This window comes from Tribolium castaneum, chromosome 1 (genome assembly GCF_031307605.1).
Source record: "Tribolium castaneum strain GA2 chromosome 1, icTriCast1.1, whole genome shotgun sequence".
NCBI lineage: Eukaryota > Metazoa > Arthropoda > Insecta > Coleoptera > Tenebrionidae > Tribolium > Tribolium castaneum.
This window is the reverse complement of record NC_087394.1, coordinates 34,164,498-34,170,624: the sequence shown is the minus strand read 5'-3', so window position 1 is coordinate 34,170,624 and position 6,127 is coordinate 34,164,498. Positions and strand designations below refer to the sequence as shown.

The 6,127-nt window shown below is 32.6% G+C and overlaps 1 long non-coding RNA gene across 1 annotated transcript; it reads left to right on the top strand.

The window, feature by feature from the left end:
- Positions 1-1,401: 1,401 nt before the first annotated feature.
- LOC107397464 (uncharacterized) lies at positions 1,402-2,356 on the top strand. Its single transcript, XR_001574541.2, has 2 exons — positions 1,402-2,124; positions 2,179-2,356. It is a non-coding gene; the product is annotated as an uncharacterized LOC107397464 (long non-coding RNA).
- Positions 2,357-6,127: the final 3,771 nt, after the last annotated feature.

Here is a 6,127-nt window from a genome sequence, read left to right as displayed (position 1 = left end):
GAAAAGATAAATCCTTGGATCTCCCATAAAGACGGAGATTTTATCCATTTTTGCTCTTTGTATTCCAGGTCGTTAAATTATTGCTACGGCCGCTCACCTCTGCAGGCTGTCTTAATATATAATATATAATATATAATATATAATATATAATATATAATATATAATATATAATATATAATATATAATATATAATATATAATATATAATATATAATATATAATATATAATATATAATATATAATATATAATAATATAAGTTATATAAGGTGTCTCAGCTAAGACTTTCGAGCCTGATATCGCGGATATTTGTCAACGGATTTTTAAGAAATTTAAAATGCAGATAGTTTAGAAGATAAAGATTAAAATCCAATAAATGCAACAACTCAAGTCTTAAAAACGTAATTTTTACATGCCTTTTTAAAATGTTAAGTCTTTTAAGACTTATATTAAAAAATTTATCGTCAGTGAAAAATGCTGTCAGAAAAAAATCGTTCGTAGAAGACGTTTGTTTCGCGAGAAAAATGAGAAACAAACTGTTAAAAGTGGGTACAGATGCAAAAGCGTAGATCTCTATGAGACAAATGAGCACTACCATGGAATTTTGGTCAATCCTACTCGCAGAAACGTAACTGTCACGCAAGGGACATTTCACAATTATCTCTCACCCATACAAAGTTAAGAAACAATATTTTTGACTTACTTTTGGTACTGGATGCTTTAATTCTTTCAAAAAGGACTAAAAGACTGAACAACTACTGAAAAATTCTAGACACTTGAACATTCAGGACTTTGGAAATGTTTGGTACACTGCTGATTGGATTCTCATCAAAAGCTTGAATTACAGCTATTGCTTCGTTTCCAGTGACGTGTTTTGTCCTTAGGTACGCTTCCTGTGTCTTCAAATTATTGACGATTCTTTGAACTTTAAATTTCATAAATAACATTTCACAAAAAGTCCAACACTTTCCATAGGCGAATATTGATTCCTTTTTCAACAACACAGAAATTTCACTGTTGATGGTTTTTAAAGTAATTTCGCCAAATTAAAACAATTCTACTTTTCTGACAGCGCGCAGACTTTTGACAGTTTTTTTCAGTGGTACACAAAATGCCGCATAGAAATGCTTCACTAATTGTTTCAAAAGGTAACTGCCCAAATTACTATCAAAATTTGGATTAAGTTTTTAACAACAAAATTTAATTTTTTTCTTGGATCAGCCGAGCGATTTGGTTAATTTCTTGTGTGGCCATTTATTTTTCGGGGTTTAATAATCCAACAGTAATTTGGCTTAATTTTATATAAAAGAAATGTGTTTTAAAATTTCATAACAATCCGTTAACAAATAACGGAGATATTAAGCTAAACTCGAAAGTCTTAGCTGAGACAGTTGTATTAAAGAACAAGTGACTTATTTCCGTCACTGTCATTGGCGACTTCCCCAATTATTCGAAAGATCAAAGGGGAATGAATATTTGTGGGTGGGCCCCACTATTATCACCATTCCATTGTTGCACACGTAAGAATTGAGGACAAGCACATACTTTACACACATTTCAATGTGACATTTGTCTGATACACATAGCAGATTAAAGCAAAGATCAAGGCAAAAAACGTGAACCAAGTATTTGTAGTAATTTGTAAATGATAAGTTAATAAAATCAAACGGTTGCGACAAACGTCGACACTGATTTTAGTCACGATTGTTCCATTACATACATTTGTGAGTTTGTGGCAATTAGTTGGACGGAAATGCCGCGAGAAAAATGCTGTTTTGATGGACTTTGATGGCAAGGACAATTGGGAGAAATCAGTGCAACGTTCTCGCATCCTGAAGACATTCCAAGGCGAAGCGCGATTAGGAAAGACATGACAGACGTTCGGAGATGTCATTGTTATTCACTTGTGTGAAGTGTATCGGGAAATTGGCCAATTGGCAATTACAGGTCTCGCCTAAACACAAACGCACTTAATTAAGTCGGCTTATTTTCGCTGAGTGAAACCTCATTACCAACAAATGTTTTAAATGGTTTTTACCTTCGTTAGGATGGATCTGAGCCTTCACACCTTTGGCACAAGAAAAGAGATTTCATGATAAATTGCAACAGTTTCATAAGCAGATCAAGGTACAGCTTCATTAAATAAATCGTAAAATGTGAATTATTCCTGAAAACATCTAGGTCGTGTTGTTGCGTCTTATGATCCGGGCATGCAAACACGGGAGAAATGAAACGGACTTTTTACACTCCATATTTGCAGCAATGAAAGTCTCATCACGACCGCTTAAAGAAATTTACCACCCAAGGATGCTCTGTTGTAATTGGAGCAATAAATAATGCCACTAAAAATCACTAATTACTACAATGTGATTATTTAATTTGCCCTTAGTACGGCATTGCTCAAGCCATAATTGTTTATAAGCTCCAAACTACGAAGATGACTTTCATTTGAGGCAATCTTACATTACATATTAACCGTACCTTCCTATTAATTTATTCAACTTACAAATCACATTGCTTCACTCATTATCGATCTTTGTGAAACCAGAAAAACAGATTGGATCAGCTCCATAAATGCAATAATATTTACCTGGTTGTTAATTGGAACGGTTGCGCTCCTAGACAGCGAAAACTACATTAAAATTTTATTAACAAAATAAAATTCTCTCGCCAATTAGTATAAATAGTCATACGAAAGCGTAGGGTCGTATGAGTGTTGTTCAATTTTTTTTGTTGGAACATTTTAATTTAAAACACGTTGCTATGGGCAAAATAGTGTTTATAATCTAGGATTCAGTATTGAGATATTAAAAAAAATTAATAAATAGCTTTTGTATCGCGACTTCTAATGAAATAAAAATCCTGAAATTTTACACACCAGCCTGTACATTGCTAAAGATCATTCTAGATTTTTATTAAATTTTTTTGTTAATAAATAAAGTCGTACTAGTTTTGTGAGTTTTTGGGCTCTAACTGTTAGTTTGACTACAAAGTTTTTAGACCAAATGAATCCTTACCTGCTAGCCCATCGAACGCTGGTATCAGAATTATAAATTTTTACTTGGTTGGTGAAATAATCGGTCTTTTTTATTTAGACGCAAACTAGACGCGTGATTTATTAGAAGATGGTATAACTTGCCAACAAAGGAATCAGTTACCAGTAGCCGACCTTTTTGAAGCCCCTTATTTACAGTCTTGTAAGAAAATTGATGCCTGCATTGAAATATCCCAATGAAATCTTTTACAATCTTACCCCAATTACAGTTGACATTGTCACCTAAATTTACGACGCCACAAGTAGCAGCTCATAAATAAAAATAATTTTTAAAGTTAAAATGTAAAAGTGCGTTTAATTCAAAATCTGATTGGTATTTTTCTACGCTAATTTCGTAAACAATTATCTGAAGTGAATACGTGTGGTTTAGTATAAAATTAAGAATTTGAATTTTTGGTCGAAAATTACTTTTTTTAATTATTTTTTTATCTGTAAGTGAAAAATTACCAAAAAATTAAGGGAGATACCTTTTGAACGTACAGTCAGGCGTGTAAAATGCAATATTTTTTATTTAATTAGAAATTTCGATTTTCTTAGGTTGCCCCACCTAGTACATCATTCATCAATAATTATAATAAACTTCCCCTCTGGTTGTCCCTGTCCCAAGTAATAAAACACCGTAATGGCACGTTAAACTTGACTTTAATTTTATTAACTCTAAGATGAACGCACCTCATCTAGATATAATAAGCCAATAAATTTAATCTGAGTTTAATTAGAGCAAAATTTATCGTTAAAATAATTAACATTTTTGCATAAAATATAGTTAAATTATGCAATCAGATATGTTTCTAACTACTAGCAATTTCTTGCCACCCAAGTTATGTTATTTATATGCACATATTTATAACGTGTCGGCACTTTATTGTGTTAAAGTGCAACAACATGAGTGACTAATGGCAATGATGAAAACTGCATCCGTGAACATACCACATTTGGCACTGATGGTATCAGATTTTTACAACAGGAATTTGTTCTTCTATATTTGTTGGCTTTTAATGGGCGCTTGCACCAACTGTGATTCATTTTGTTATAGTTAATATCTAACAAACACCTTGCAACATTCATTATATTGAAATTTATTCAATTAACTCAACTGACAATTTCTTCCTGAACGATTGACAAATTCATTTGCAAATAATGATGTTAAATTTATTGCGTGATTTATTGTCAATCCATGAGATAAAATTAAATTCAGTGTCGTGTTGGTACTTCTGGTAGCCATAAATGTTGCATATTTTAGGCTTGGCTCTGCCACTTGACCTGCTGCTCTAAACGTAATTCAATCTCGATTTTAACTTCGGTTAAAAAGTTCATTGTTCAACAAATTAATTACTGTTTGAATTGATTCAAGTGGCGTGTCATTTATGGTAAATTATGGCGGATTAAGGCCCCATTTTGCACTGGTTGAGTAACAAAAGTTTGATCCAAAAGCTATAACCTTGCCTTAACAATTTTGCACATTTCAAGACAACGAACTTTACGCTCGTGATCTCTCTTGTAATTTAAAATCGTAAATCATTTCGGGCAATTTGTGTAATTTTTCGAATAAATTTGTAACGTGTAACAAGTAGCGTCAGTCAGATGTCTTCATTTCTTAACAATGATGCTAACAGCTTATTATTACCGTGAGATATTCGATCATAACTATAAACTACCTCCTGGCTAATTGACAATTTTGTTGTAGCAGTGTTCTCACCATAGGTATTAATTTCAAACACTGTAATAATACGGAAGTGTGGGTCATTTTCAACAGTAATTCTTTGTTTTCAACAATGAGCAAGTTTACATAAAATAAAATTATGTAAGCAAGTCAGCTACAAAGAACTTTAATTAATGGCAATTATTTCTAAATACTAATCGTAATACACACGTCTTTGGAGTTAATGAACAATTCACATCTTCGTATTTGCATGTTATGTACCATTGTGTGCACCTACGCTGATTTATTATTTCTAACGAAACTGTGCCCATTTCTGCGCAATCTGATTTAGTTGAGACCATTCCAGTTGTTTCTAAAGCAATTGCAAGGCAAAAATGACGCAAAATGCAACCCACGTTTACATAAAAATAGGGTGTCTCAGCTAAGACTTTCGAGCCAGATATCTCAGATATTTGTCAACGGATTGCTATGAAATTTAAAAGGCAAATAGTTTAGAAGATAAAGATTAAAATCCAATTAATGCAACAACTCAAGTCTTAAAAACGTAATTTTATATGCCTTTTAAAAATGTTAAGCCTTTTAAGACTTGTATTAAAAAATTTATCGTCAGTGAAAAATGTTGTCAGAAAAAACTCGTTCGTGGAAGACGTCTGTTTCGCGAGAAAAATGAGAAACAAACTGTTAAACGTGGGTACAGATGCAAATGCGTAGATCTCTATGAGACAAATGAGCACTACCTTTGAATTTTGGTCACTCCTACTCGCAGAAACGTAACTGTCACGCAAGGGACATTTCACAATTCTCTCTCACCCATACAAAGTTAAGAAACAAAATTTTTAACTTACTTTTGGCACTGGATGCTTTAATTCTTTCAAAAAGGACTAAAAGACTGAACAACTACTGAAAAATTCTAGACACTTGAACATTCAGGACTTTAGAAATGTCTGGTACACTGCTGATTGGATTCTCTTCAAAAGCTTGAATTACAGCTATTGCTTCGTTTCCAGTGACGTGTTTTGTCCTTGGGTACGCTTACTGTGTCTTCAAATTATTGACGATTTTTTAAACTTCAAATTTCATAAATAACATTTCACAAAAAGTCCAACACTTTCCATAGGCGAATATTGATTCCTTTTTCAACAACACAGAAATTTCACTGTTGTTGGTTTTTAAAGTAATTTCGCCAAATTAAAACAATTCTACTTTTCTGACAGCGCGCAGACTTTTGACAGTTTTTTTCAGTGGTACACAAAATGCCGCATAGAAATGCTTCATCAATTGTTTCAAAAGGTAACTGCCCAAATTACTATCAAAATTTGGATTAGGTTTTTAACAACAAAATTTAATTTTTTTTTGGATCAGCCGAGCGATTTGGTTATTTTTTGTGTGACCAACAGTAATTTGGCTTAATT